Raw genomic sequence first — 14,230 nt, 5'->3', positions numbered from 1 at the left:
TTTAAGAAAGGGGGGGGGGAGAGACTGAAATAGTCATACGCTTCAGGAACATATTAAAAAAAATGTCCAGCAGCGCAGTTGTTGCAGCTTGCAGGAAAAGGAGCGCTGGCTTAGACTTGGACAGGGCCAAGAAAGAGAGAAAGAGAGAGCGTGTTTAGTTTGGCTAGTGGGTGGTGAATCAGGTCCGAAACAGATCAGGCGCTGAAAGTAGAAGAAAGCAAGTTTCTGTGTTGCAAGGCCACAGCGCATGAGGCTAGTCCTCAGCGTCTCAAGAACACCAATGGCCTATCCAGTCTAGCCTCCCGTTTCCTCAAGTGGCCAACCAGTGGGGAGCCAGCAAGCAGGACCTGAGCCATAGCTGTCAACTTTTCCCTTTTCTTGCGAGGAATCCTATTCGGAATAAGGGAATGTCCCTTAAAAAAAGGGAAATGTTGACAGCTATGACCTGAGCATGGGAGCGGCCCTTTCCTCTTGTGGTTTCCAGGTCGGTACAGTGGTACCTCGGGTTACATACGCTTGAGGTTACAGGCGCTTCAGGTTACAGACTCTGCTAACCCAGAAATAGTACCTCGGGTTTAGAACTTTGCTTCAGGATGAGAACAGAAATCGTGTGGCGGCAGCGGGAGGCCCCATTAGCTAAAGTGGTGCTTCAGGTTAAGAACAGTTTCAGGTTAAGAATGGACCTCCGGAACGAATTAAGTACTTAACCCGAGGTACCACTGTACTCAGAAGAATCGCTGCGTCCTACTGTGGTGGCAGAGCACAACCACCATGGCTAGTAGCCACGGGTAGCGTTCGCCTCCAGGAATTTGTCCAAACCTCTTTTAAAGCCATCCAAGATGGTGGCCATCGCTGCCTCCTGTCTCAGGGAGTTCCACAGTTTAACCACGCCACATGCTGCTGCCTCTAGCTGTAGAGGCGGAGCACAGCTAGTAGCCAATCGAGAGCCTTTATCCTCCATAATTTGGGAGAACAAGAGAGAGAGAATAGGCTTCTGTTTCTCTCTCCTTCCACCTTCCCACTTTAACCCTCCTCCTGACTCCAGTTCCTCACTTCCAGGATCTGTAGGACCCCACCTCTCACAGCCTGAGAAGAGGGAAGCTGTGACCCACTAGATTTTTCTGAATTTCATCTCCCATCCCTCCTGACCATTGGCCAGGCTGACTGGGGTTGCTGGGAGCTGTGGCCCAACGACATTTGAACATTCCCCCAGCTTCCCCAACCTTGCTTTTCAAGCTCTGTAAATGCCTTTAACACTGATTGGCTGGGCCATGTGATCCCTGATTGGCTGCGCCATGTGTCCAAGACTGGGGTGGAGGATCTGTAGCCCTCTAGATTCCCCCAAACTTCATCCCCCCTGACTATTGGTCCTGCTGGCTGGGGATGGATGGTAGCTGTGGTCTAACAAGGTCTGAAAGCATCCTGAATAAGGACAACAGTTCTGTCTTTAGGAGACAGTCTCTGGGTTTTTGTTTTTTTTCAGAATAAAAAAAATAAAACCCCACGCTGACTATTTGGATTGTCTATTTTTAAAAGAAAATCAGATAAAAGTTCCTTTCATTGCCATCGCTGCGTTTGCTGATGCTTTGAAGTGCAACTTTCCGAGACAACGGAAGCCAATGGTGCTTCTGTTTTGGTCTCCAAGTAAGACAGAGACCATTATTATTATTTTCTTTCCAGTCGCAACCTCGAAACACGCCAGCTGGCAAAATGCAAGTGTAGCTTCTCTCCCCCCCCCCTTCCCCACAGGAGGCAGTGCGGTGTAGTGGCTAGAGGGTTGGACCGAGACTGGAGGGTTTGAGTTGAACACATCCCCACCTGCCCACTTGGCCACGAATCTCACAGGGTGACCTTGGTCTGTTATCTCTGAGGCTCACCTACCTCGCAAGGTTGTTGTGAGGATGAAAAGGTGTGTATGGGGGGGGAACTATGTAAGCCACTTTGACCTGTTCGGAGGAAAGACTCTTCCCAAGGAGATGGAGGCATGCAGAGACAGCACATGTTGCCAAATTCCAAAAAACCAACAAGCCGAAAGTCCCGGTAGCCAAGGTGCACAGAATTTTGCCCATGAGTTCAGTTTTTAAATGGTGAAAGAAACAAAATGGTCATCTGTCGAAGGAGCCCATTTCAGTGGGTCCTGGGCGGACCAGGGAGAAAGAGGGAGGCTGAGGACAGTAAGGGGCAGGCAAGGGTTAAGGTTAGGTCATAATACTCTTTAGGGCTGGGTGGTATCCGGTTTTCAACTTCATGATATATCACCAGCTAAACATCGCAATGGGACACGGGTGGTGCTGTGGTCTAAACCACAGAGCCTAGGACTTGCCGATCAGAAGGTCGTCGGTTCGAATCCCCACGACGGGGTGAGCTCCCGTTGCTCGGTCCCTGCTCCTGCCAACCTAGCAGTTCAAAAGCACGTCAAAGTGCAGGTAGATAAATAGGTACCGCTCCGGTGGGAAGGTAAACGGTGTTTCCGTGCACTGCTCTGGTTCGCCAGAAGCAGCTTAGTCATGCTAGCCACATGACCCAGAAGCTGTACGCCGGCTCCCTTGGCCAGTAAAGCGAGATGAGCGCTGCAACCCCAGAGTCTTCCACAACTGGACTTAATGGTCAGGGTTCCCTTTACCTTTATTAAACATCGCAATATTCTGATATATCACAATGCCTGAAATAAGGACGGAGCTAGGCTTTGTGGTTTTCCCCACACTGTGGTTTTTCCAAAGCACATGCACACGTCATGATTCGCAATCTATTGCAAGGTCAAAAACTATGATACTGATATAAAAATATGGGCTTCAAACTGGTTTTGGACGATACTGTGGTACCTTGGTTGTCGAACGGCTTGGCTCCCGAACAAATCGGCTCCCGAATGCCGCAAACCCAGAGTGTTCTGGTTTGCAAACATTTTTCAGAAGCCGAATGTCCGACGTGGCTTCCGATTGAGTGCAGGAAGCTCCTGCAGCCAATCGGAAGCTGCGCCTTGATTTTCTAACGGTTTCGGGAGTCAAACGGACTCCCAGAACGGATGAAGTTCCAACAACCAAGGTATCACTCTATATCGATACATCACCTGGTCCTAATGGGAGAGCTTGCGGAACCACGAACTCATGCAGAGACACAACAGGCCTCCCTCTTCTTCCTCCTTTGGGAGAAGTGCCATAGCTCAGTGGCACAGCCTTGCAGGCAGAAGGTCCCAGGTTCAGCTCCCAATTGCGTCTCCAGGTGGGGCTGCGAGAGATTCCCTGCTTGAAATCCTAGAGATGCCAGTCAGTGCAGGGAACCCTGCGCTAGATGGACTCACTCTATTGCAGCTTCCTGTGTTCCTCCTCAATGCCTGGGCGTCACTTCTTAAAGCAATTTTGCAACACACGAGTTTGGAAATGACTCGGCGAAAGCACCCACAGGCCCACACAGCTAATATTTCGGGACTGCAGGACCCGCCGAGTTTCCTATTCCTGTCCAAACTTTCCCGGATATTTCACCCCAGCTTCTCACATGGCGAACGACTCAGGTGTTTCCCTATTGCTACCTGTGATGGCACCAAGATCTCATCAGGGGCCCCAATCCATTGCAAATGGGTTCCTGGGTCTTTGGCAAGAGAGGGAGAAATTTGGAAGAGGGGGGAGCATGCCATCTTACGCAAGTCCATGTAGAGTAGGCCGATCCAAAGGCTCTGAGCTTGCTCCTACTAAAGGTAAAGGGACCCCTGACCATTAGGTCCAGTCGTGACCGACTCTGGGGTTGTGGTGCTCATCTCGCTTTATTGGCTGAGGGAGCCGGCGTACAGCTTCCAGGTCATGTGGCCAGCATGACTAAGCCGCTTCTGGCGAACCAGAGCAGCGCACGGAAATGCCATTTACCTTCCCGCTGGAGCGGTACCTATTTATCTACTTGCACTTCATGCTTTCGAACTGCTAGGTTGGCAGGAGCAGGGACTGAGCAACGGGAGCTCACCCCGTTGCAGGGATTCGAACAGCCGACCTTCTGATCAGCAAGTCCTAGGTTCTGTGGTTTAACCTACAGCGCCATCCGCGTCCTACTGGAGGTAATCAATAGCAACTAACTTTTGATGGCATTAAAAGGGGGGTCAGACAAATCCAGGGAGGCAAAGGCCACTGACGGCTGCAAGCCACAACGGCTGTGTTTCCCCATGTGTGTTGTAGGCAGTGCCTCTGAATACCAGTTGCTCAGGTTTAGTGTTAGAAACTCGGGTATATAAGCTAGGTGCCAAATGGCACCTTGAATCTAGGTTGCCACAACAGAATGTCCACTCGCAAAGCGGGTTGGACTAGATGACCCATGGAGCCCCTCTTCCAACGCTACGACTCGGTGATCTCAATTACATCACTTGGCTGTAGCTTGCTCTTACAGCAATTTGCTTGTCCCAATAAGCAAGGAGAAAAGAACAGGTGGAAATAGAAATGGTACTCAATATGGAGGTAAGGCAGAGTTTTTTAAACTCGGTTGCTAAACCTGGTACCCAGAAACCTCCATGCGGAATCTGAGAATTGTAGAGGATCATCTTGTCCAACCCTCTGCAATGCAGGAATACGCAGCTGTCCCAGACAGGGATCAAACCTGCAATGGTGGCCACTGTCGTGGATGGCTTTAAAGGAGGACTGGACAAACTGGATAATTTTGTTGCTAGCTGCAGGTAAGGACAGGTACACAGCTGCCCCATCAGCAATCACAGTACTGAGCTTGACGGACTGAGGACCCGATTCTGTACAGGGCATCTTCCTACACTCTGACAAAGCCTCTTTTGAGAAAATACAAACCGACATCCTTTTGCAGCGTGGGTCGGGCGGCACAGCAGCGGAGGAAAGTGGTTATGCCTCTTCCTTCCCCCAAGCTTTGCTACATTGCACACTTCCAGGTGCTCAGGGTGGTAAAAACACGATTGGTCCCCTGAGCACTACGAATGGGCTCCCAACCTGCAAACCGCAGCGCTGAGAGATGGGCGGCAGAATTTGTAGCTACCTGCATGCATATTAAGCCCCTACCTTTCCTGGGACAACAAGACCCAACTTCAACCTAGGATGGGTTTCGCATCATTTCCCAGCGACATCTCTGATGAGTTGTAAAAAAACATCTTTGCACAGATGCGGAAATCAGCACTGACTGCCCGTTTAAGGCCCGATTTCAACTGCGACTGGAAAATTTCAGTTTCCGGGCTCGATTCAAGGTGTTAATAAATGCCAGCACCCAAAGACCTAGGTGACTTAGGCTCCAAATATCTGAGAGGCCTCCTCCTTCCCTACAGACCCTCCTTGGGGGGCACCTTGGTAATTCCATCTCCCTCAGATGTTTGGGGTTGTAGTGGCAAAGGAGAGGGCCTTTTCCGTGGCAGCCCCTCAGTTGCGGGAGGTACGCCTGGCTTCTCCACTGCACAGCTTTCTGGGGATGCTGAAGGCACACATCTTTAGTTGAGATTCCTGCACTGCGGGGGTTGGATCAGATGTCCCTTGGCGTCCCTTCCAATCCACAATTCTGTGATTCGACTCTGGCCTACAATATCTGAGGTGTGCGCTTTCAGGGCCCACCCTGTTCCTGAGACTACAATCAGTTTAAACTACCGTATTTTTCGCTCCATAAGACGCACCAGACCATAAGACGCACCTAGATTTTGGAGGAGGAAAACAAGAAAAAAAATATTCTGAATCTCAGAAGCCAGAACAGCAAGAGGGATCGCTGCGCAGTGAAAGCAGTGATCCCTCTTGCTGTTCTGGCTTCTGGGACAGCTGCGCAGCCTGCATTCGCTCCATAAGACGCACACACATTTCCTCTTACTTTTTAGGAGGGAAAAAGTGAGTCTTATAGAGCCAAAAATACGGTATTTTTAATACCAGATTTGAAATGGTTGTAACATCTCCTGAGACAAGCCGGTGAAGGGCTGGTTGCTTACTGGTGGTGGTTGGTAATAAATTTAATATAATAATTATAATAATACAAAAATTCTGAACTTGGACTCATCCACCCTAATAGCAATCTGGTTGCCCTTCGTAAGTTTTTGAGATTACTTTTTCAGTGGGCAAGGAGGGTTTGGGAGCGGGAAACTGGAGATGAACAGGACGAATTGAAACAGAAACATGGGAGTTGTGCAAAATGGGTTTATGTTGAAGTAACTTTGCTGATAGAATCTACGTATATTTTAAAAAAAATCTGCCAACTTGCCATTTAATAAAGAAAGAAGGAAATTGAACTACAGAAAGCGGAGTTCCCCTCGCAAAACATGACGATGGCACCGGAAAAGCTTTTCACAGATCTCTGCAGTTTCTCCCCCGCAAACACACACACACACAGAGGACTAGAAGCATGGCTGAGGTGTCAAACTAAATCCAGAGGACTTCAAGGAAGCAAGCAAGCTAAACCTGTGCCACAACACCGGAGATATGAAAGTCCTGCCAGAGCTCATTCTCCTCCCCTCCCACCAACGCCTCTCCAAGGGTGAATTAGTTTGTGCCAAATTTCAATTATGGAAGGAGACGGTGGATTCCACTTACTGAAGGAATCCTCTGACAGCAGGAGATAGAGGAAGGGAAAGCTCCCCACAGAAAGAGCGCAACACACACACACACCCCACTCGATCTGGGGGGGGGGGGAGAATTCCAAGGGGATGCGGCAATTGACACACTTTGGAAAACTACCCAGGCGGAAATCATATATTACAAAATGGGGAGGGAATGAAAACCACAGAGACCCAAAAGCATGCGGTGGGAACGTGTGGGGCTACGATACACACTGAGGGGCTCGGTTGCGGATACGATGGGGCAGTTAAAGGATGCAAAAAACAGCCACTTGCCTAGGTTATTTTTGATACTGAAATACACACACACACAAGCACACACAATTTCATCATCTTCGGAACGTAAAAACAGAGCCAGTTTAAATGCTCCCCCTCACCTCCAAACAGCCAGGCCCCACAGCTGGGGGGCAGAAACCCCTTGCCAAGCTGCCCCCAAAGGGTAGCAAGGGGCAGGGAGAGGGGCCTCCCTTTGCCACCACCCGAACCCAGCACCTATAGCTTCCGGAAAGGCTAAAATTGAAGCCTGCAACACTTTTGAGGGCCCTTCGACCAGCTCTGCTTGGTTCTGGAACCTCTCCGCAGAACCCTGCCAGACGGGCACACATTTCTGGTGGAGAGGCCGCCGGCGAACCCTCAAAAGCTGATCTCAGGAGGGCTGGCGCCTGGAGCGCCCGTTCTCCAAGCCCCCCTTTGCCCAAACACAACCCTCAGCCACCCCTGGCGATTCCTCCTCGCCACTTACCTCTCTCCCCCTCTCTCTCTCACTCTCTCGAAGGAGCAAACAGTTCTGAGCCAGGCAGGCAGACAAGATCCCACCTCAAACAGGAGGCAACGCCCACACCCCAGGTTGTGAGCACCCCACCCTCAAACCTTCTTAACCCTTTGCCACGCTCTCCAGCCTCGAACGGAGAGCCCGGCAGGGGGGTTCACCCTGCTTTCTCCCTGCTCCCTGGAAAGGCACCCACCTGGAAAAAACACACACACACTAACCACCACCAGCGAGCAGCCAGCCAAGTGCCGCGAAGGCTACAAGTCAGGAAACAGTCCCGGGTTCGAATCTCGCCGTGCGCATCCCTCGGAGTTTCCCACCCGCCCTATTGAGGGTGAGGGGGACAACGCCACGTGCTTGCCTCACAGGGTCGTTTGGACGCAAGGCAAGAGGTGCGGGGACCCCTCGGAAGCCTCTGAAAATGTGCAATGGCTGCTCATGACATTTATTGGGAAATCGCGCCGGTTTGGAGGCCTCGCCTCTAAACCCTCTCACCCACCCAGGTGCGGGAGAAGCAGTTGTGGTGAGCACAGAAGCTACCTGAGGCTGATCAGCAAGCAGATAATTTAAGAGAAGCTTGCAAGAAAAGCGAGGCGGGGAGTCCTTTGGCATTCACGTGCGCACACAAGCTCCTCGCAGACTCTGGGCTCCATCCGTATAAACACAAAGCAGGGTTGCCAACTGTCCTGGAAGGCATGGCTTGGGCAGCTCCTGTGCTTCAATCTGTGGAAATCAGCGTGTGAGACAGAGACCGCGTGGCGTCCCACGGCACATGGATCAAAGCACAAATGCCTGGCTACAGATCATCCCGTTCCCAAAAAAAGGCACAGCTGCGGAGGCCGTTTCGGAAGTTGGCAAGCCTAGGCCGCGGAGCCTTCCGAAAGGCATATGAAAGGAAGAGCCGCCCTCCTCCTCCGCCTTTCCTTCTGGCATGCGCTGAGCAGCTGGCATTTGGAGGTAGACTGCCCCTGAAGTGGGAGGTTCCATTAATGGCGAACCAACTCCAGAGGTGCTGCAAAAGCGGTGAGACGTACAACTCACAAACAGACACATGCATACAAAAGTCAGTGGAGGCCTCTTAGGTCTGGGGTGGGGAGCCCCGGGCTCAGGGGTTGAATATGGCCCTCGAGATATCGCTATCTGGCCCTCAGGACTCTCCCAAGGCAACACTCCCCCCCCCTCGCTGGCCCTTGGCTTCACACACTGCTTGAGTGTTTCTGCCTGGCCGGAATGTGCCTTTCAGCTCTGATCATAGAATTGGAAAGGGTCCTCAGCGTCATCTAGTCCAACCCCCTGAAATGCGGGAATGTCAACTAAAGCATGCCTTATTTAGTCGCCTGGAGAGAGAGAGAGAGAGAGAGGGAGAAAGAAGTGAGCAAGTGTAGAAATTAGCCCCATGCTCAAAGGCAAAATTTATATTTGCTGCCCCGCCCACTTTTGCCTCGGGCCCCGCCCACCGCTAGCACACACGGCCCTTGGCAGGCTGCCCAGAACAGAATGCGGCCCTCCGCTCCCCCACCCCCAACTTTGCAGAGTGACAAAAATAAAAGTTGCCATCTGCGTGACATCCTCAAAGTAGAACCATCTGACCTTGAAGCCCTCCAGCTCTTCCCTGTCGGGGGTGATTGCGATGGTTAAGATGGACAAGGACGGGAAAGACCTGGGTTCGAATCCACACTCAGCCATGACGCTCACTGGGGCCACAATGGGCCAGTTACCATCTTCCAGCCTAACCTACCTCGCAGGGTTAGTGTGGAGGGAGGGGGAGAACTCTGTACGTTGCTTTGAGCTCCTTGGAGGAGAAGGACGGAGGATTAAATGTTATGAATATACAAGTAAAATCATTTTCTGGTTTTTTTGGGGGGGTGTCCTGTTCAGATTTTGCTATGTGTGACTCCCTGCTTCAAGGCTGCAACTCTTTGCCAGGATCTCTGGGAGTTAACATCTTAGAATCGGGCGGGCCTCATCTCCAGAACACATGCGTGTTAAGACACACACAAGAGCACCACCGCACAGCCAGTCACATCGCACAATGCCCGGGCTCGTCTTGGCAGCAGACAATTGCGGTTTTGGTTTGTTTCAAACCCTCAAGGAGGTGGCAGCAAAGACCCTCTTGGCTTTTTAAACAGGGTAGGACAGATAAATCTACGCAGCGGAGGCACCTAGCAGGTGGACTCTAGTTCCTATCAGCCCCCAAGGATGCTGGGAGTTGTAGTTCGACAATGTTCTCGGACTCCAGCTCCCATGAGCCCTCTAGCCAATATGGCCAATGGCCGGGGATGCTGGGAATTGTAGTTTGACCAATGTTCTTGGACTCCCATGGCCAAGGACGATGGGATTTGTAGTCCAGCAAAACATCTGGAAGGCTGCCAGTCCCCCATCGCTGGTCAACAGCATACAGAAAGGGGAAGAGAGCCTTCAGCCACGTGTTGCTGGCTGGGCATGCAGATGGTCTGAACAAGAATCTCAGACAAGGATTTTACAACGTTGACCCTATTTCCACCAGGGTAGGGGGGGCAAGCAAGCAAGGATGACCCCTCCACACAGACACTTTTATCAAGCACCAGCCACACAGAGGCTAGCAAATGGGCGCTTTGCGGTTTGGAAAGTGCACTCTGCACATGCTCCAGAGTCCCCTCCTCCTTCCACAAAGGTCGAATCATACCTTTGGAGAGAAGAAGAGGGAAGGAATCTCTCAATTATCCTGCCTCAAATCACAACCCTGGTGATCCTTTTTTTTCTCCCAAATCTCCCTCAGGTGAGGAAAAATGGACCGCAAGAAGGGGGAAAGCAAGAAAGAAGCAAGGACGAGAGACACTGCCTTGGAATATGGAGGTTCTGCTTAGAATTCCCCTCTGGAACTCTCTGCCACAAGGTATAGAGATCACCACCCACTTGGTGGCCAAATTCTGGGAGACGGACAGCTGCCAGCCACGATGGCGACGCTCTCCCTCCGCTGCCAGGAGCGGCGACGTACCTCTGAATACCACCCGCCGGGAATCACGGGGGTGGGGGGGGGGGAGAGACATCATTACGCCACCTGCCCCAAGCGACCCAGAAAGGGTGTCCACCACCAGCCTTGCTCCTCGCCCTACTTCCTTGCCTCCTGCCCCACTTCTCCGAGCCGCGTTGTGTCACCTGGCGGGGCTGAGCCAAGCCGGCGTGCCCCAACCTGCCCTGGCAAGGTGGGTGCTGCCCCTGCTGAGCCAAGCCGCGCCCCCACCCAGGTCCCTCCCCGAAAGTGCTGCCTTGACTCAGCCTGCAGGGTAGCAACGGCGCCAGCAGAAAGGGCTTCTTCCCTCCTGAACAGATGGGGCAAGGCGGGCACAGAACTGCGCCAGGGGAGATGGCAAGGAGGGACAGGCCTGGCACCAGATATAGGACAGGGCTGCCTTATAAACAGGCAGACCACTGGTCCATAGAGCTCAGTGTTGCCTGCACGGACTGGCAGCAACTGTCTAAGGTTTCGGGCAGGGGGCGTCCTCAGCCCTACCTGGAGATGCCGGGACTTGAACTCAGGACCTCCTGCATGCAAGGCCACTGAGCTCTGGTTTCCCAGCAGGGCTCTTCCTGTGTCCTTGTGTTCTTTCCAGCAACTCCCTCTGCCAAATTAGAAGTTCCTAGTCCTCATGGTTTTGCATAAAGGGATGATTTAAACTGGAACCTAGGAAGTTTGGACCATTAGTCAAAAGAACATAGGTGGTTGCCTTCTACTGAGTCAGAATCTGGTCCATCGACCTCAGGACTGTCATCAGTGACTGATAGCGACGCTCCAGGGTTAGTGGCAAGGGACATGCTCAGGAGAGGACGCTCCCTGTCTGGTTTCGTCAAATCAAAATTTTGTTGGAAGACGTAAATAAAATAAAATAAAATAAAATCTCCCTTCCCTTGTCCTGGCAAGTACTAGGTGGGTAATTTGTAAAGGTGCTCGTGTTGGGAGAAATTTCCTGGGAGAAATGCCCGGACAGGCAGGATGTGGCCTTTGAACTCTGAACATGCTCAGAAACACATCATTTCGCAGCCTGGCACTGGAAGTGGGTTCTGATTAGGCCCCTCAAAGGAGGTGCTCTGGTCATAGCCTTCTGCAGATCTGGTTTGCGGAAGGTCACAAGAAACTAAGAAGAGCCCAGCAGGATCAGGCCACGGGCCTGTCTAGTCCCAGCACCCTGTTCTGACAGAGGTCGAATAGGAGGACCTTGAGCTCAATAGCAACTCTCCTCCCTTGCAACTGAGAATGAGGTAGACTGCTCCTGAAACAGGAGGCTCTAGACGGCTCTTGCGGCTATTCACCCATCAAAATAATCTGAGCTGGTTTCTGCCCCTATCAGAACGTAAGGCGAGGCTTCTAGATCAGGCCAGCCTAGTATCCTGTTCTCACACTTGCCAACCAGATGCTCTGAGTTCGGGTTTGTCTGCTGGTAGTACCTGACCAGATGCAGGTTGTGAGTGTGTGATATGGAAAAAGCAGCGGCTTTGTGTGTTTTCATTTCTATTCCACCTTTCCTCCCAGGAGCTGCTTCCCACTCTCGTTTTATCTTCACAACAACCCTATGAGGTAGGTCAGGAGTCGGCCCAAAGTCCCTCAGCTGGATAAGTGAGGATTTGAATCTGGGTCTCCGTAGTCCCAGTCGAACACTCTGTGTGTGTGTGTGTGTGTGTGTAAAACAACACACCCGTGACCAACTAAGTCAGCTACCTATGGGTAACTTTGCCCCGGGACTCTGCCAACCCTCAAATCTGTTTTTAAAAAAACAGACAAACCAGAACCATAGCTGTCAAGCGTCCCTTATTTGGCGGGACAGTCCCTTATCCCAGCACCATGTCCCGCTGCTGTCCCTTATTGATGATGTCCCTTAAATAAGCTACTGAAGGTAATGGGGCCCTTTCTGTGTCCAGCTGTCCTTTGTCAACAACAAATTGTTGCTGGTTTTTTGTGTTGAATATATGCTATATGGTGATTTATGGACCTAATAGGTATCTAAAGCCATTTGCACGCAACAAAATATGTATTTTATCAAAGTAATTGTTGATCCCTTATTTTGGCTGCTGATCCCTTATTTTCGAGGCTGCTGGTCCCTTATTTTCAAATCTGTAAGTTGACAGCTATGACCAGAACTCAGTCCGATAGAAAGCAAACTAACAAAGTTACACCCGCCATCTGCACTACGCATTTAAAGCAGTTCCATACCACTTTAAATAGCCGTGGCTTCCCCTGGGAAACTGTAGGAGACCATCCATTCCCCTCACAGAGCCACAGTTCCCAGAGTCCCCTAGGAAGAGGGATTGACTTTTCAAACCACTCTGGGAACTGTAGGTCCTAACAGGCCTCAGCACCCTTTCGCAAACTACAGTTCCCAGGATTCCTTTGGCAAAGCCGTGACCCTGCTTTAAATGTTCAGTGCAGATGGGCCCTTGGTCTCTAAGTCTGCGGGTGGGAGCAGGGAGGGAAGTCCCTTAATCTGCTCACCACCAAACAGGTGCCTCGGCCCGGACACCTGGGTTCCCCAGGCAGGCTTCCGATTCTTCTTTCGCCCACAGCTGCAGCGTGGGGAGCCAGACCGCTTCCCTCCCACCCCTCAACCCCGGTGAGGGGAAAAATGAACAAGCCAGCTGGACAAGAAGAGCCCACCCAGGTGGAGGAAGAAAACAGAGAACGAAAGAGAGAGAGAGCGAGGGAACGAGGAAATAAGATTGTTCGTTTACTACCCACTTAAGAAGAGCAGCTGATATGAAAGAGGAACTGCTGCGTGGCGGCTTGCAAAAGGGGGGTGGGATTGCTAACAGGGCTAGGATAGGCTGGAAGGGCATCGGACGACATGCGCCTCAGAAAATGAAAAACATGCTCCGTTGTGCAAGAGGCATGGGGTGGGCACAACTGCCTCTGGGCAGGATCCCAGGCACCCACACGCCCTGGGCCCATTTCACAGAATTATATAATTGTCGAGTTGGAAGGGACACCAAAGGTCATCTAGCCCAACCCCCTTTTTTGCCCAACGTGAGACTCGAACCCACAGCCCTGAGATGAAGAGTCTCAAGCTGAGGTATCCCTGGGATAACATTCATTTCCTGCCTTTTCCTCCAAGGAGGTGGCGTACGTGGCTCTCCCCCCTCCTGGGTTTAATTCCCACAACAACCTTGCGAGGTGGGATAAGCAAGAGAGAGCGCCTGACGCCCCCCCCCCCCATGGGTGGGATTTGAACCCTGGTCTCTTCCCAGGTCCCTGTCCAGAACTCTAACCACTACACCAATATGTCCTGAGAGTGGGGACATGCAAGACTCCAGGCCTGATGGTTCCAAAATGGCGTCCTAATGTCCATAGCCTATGGTGGTCCTACTCGAGAGTCAGCACCCATTAAGGTGAATGCGCCCGGCTAACTGAGGCCCGTTCCTTTCAATGGGTTTATTCGGAGGAGGGTGAGCGGAGGAGATGGCAGCATGCCCGACGGGGGCACAGGGGCGAAAGCGAATTGCCGTCTCCCACCCAACAGACTCGGCTCTCTCCCACCCTTCCCGTTCCAAGTGCGGCCTAGAGATAGCGCCAGTCTGCTCTAGAGGGCCGTTGTGTGGCCCACTGAGATAAGGGGTCCCAAACGGCTGAAAATAAGGTTAATTTAGAAGTGGGAGAGCTACTTAAAAAAAAAAGAAAGTGAAAGGTTCCTATACTATACCCCTAGGGTGCAAGGGAATGGCACTCGGCCTTTGGTAAGGCCTAGGCCAGGGCAAGGCTACCTCGCAGGGGTGTTGTAAAAAGGGAGAACCATGCCCGCCACTTTGAGATCCTGGGAAGAAATACCATATTTTCTGCTCTATAAGACTCACTTTTCCCCTCCTAAAAAGTAAGGGGAAATGTGTGTGCGTCTTATGGAGCGAATGCAGGCTGCGCAGCTATCCCAGAAGCCAGAACAGCCAGAGGGATTGCTGCTTTCACTGCACAGCGA

General features: G+C 51.8%; 1 protein-coding gene across 6 annotated transcripts in view; it reads right to left on the bottom strand.

Annotated features, from left to right (window-relative positions):
- Positions 1 to 14,230, bottom strand: part of ZBTB7B (zinc finger and BTB domain containing 7B) — a 56,143-nt gene that overhangs the window by 23,325 nt on the left and 18,588 nt on the right. Inside the window, exon 1 of one of the 6 annotated variants that reach the window (XM_083591287.1) lies at positions 7,792 to 8,437. The exons of 3 other annotated variants lie outside the window; for them this stretch is intronic. The gene's annotated coding sequence lies outside the window, so the exon portion shown is untranslated. Of the gene's footprint in view, positions 1 to 7,265; positions 7,628 to 7,791; positions 8,438 to 14,230 lie in introns of those variants that run through there. 2 more of the 6 variants (XM_083591285.1, XM_083591286.1) reach the window with 2 other exon arrangements.

The sequence above is a fragment of the Podarcis filfolensis genome (genome assembly GCF_964270895.1).
Source record: "Podarcis filfolensis genome assembly, chromosome: 16".
Taxonomy (NCBI): Eukaryota; Metazoa; Chordata; class Lepidosauria; order Squamata; family Lacertidae; genus Podarcis; species Podarcis filfolensis.
Note: the sequence above shows the minus strand (reverse complement) of the source record. Positions and strands in the feature narration are given on the sequence as shown.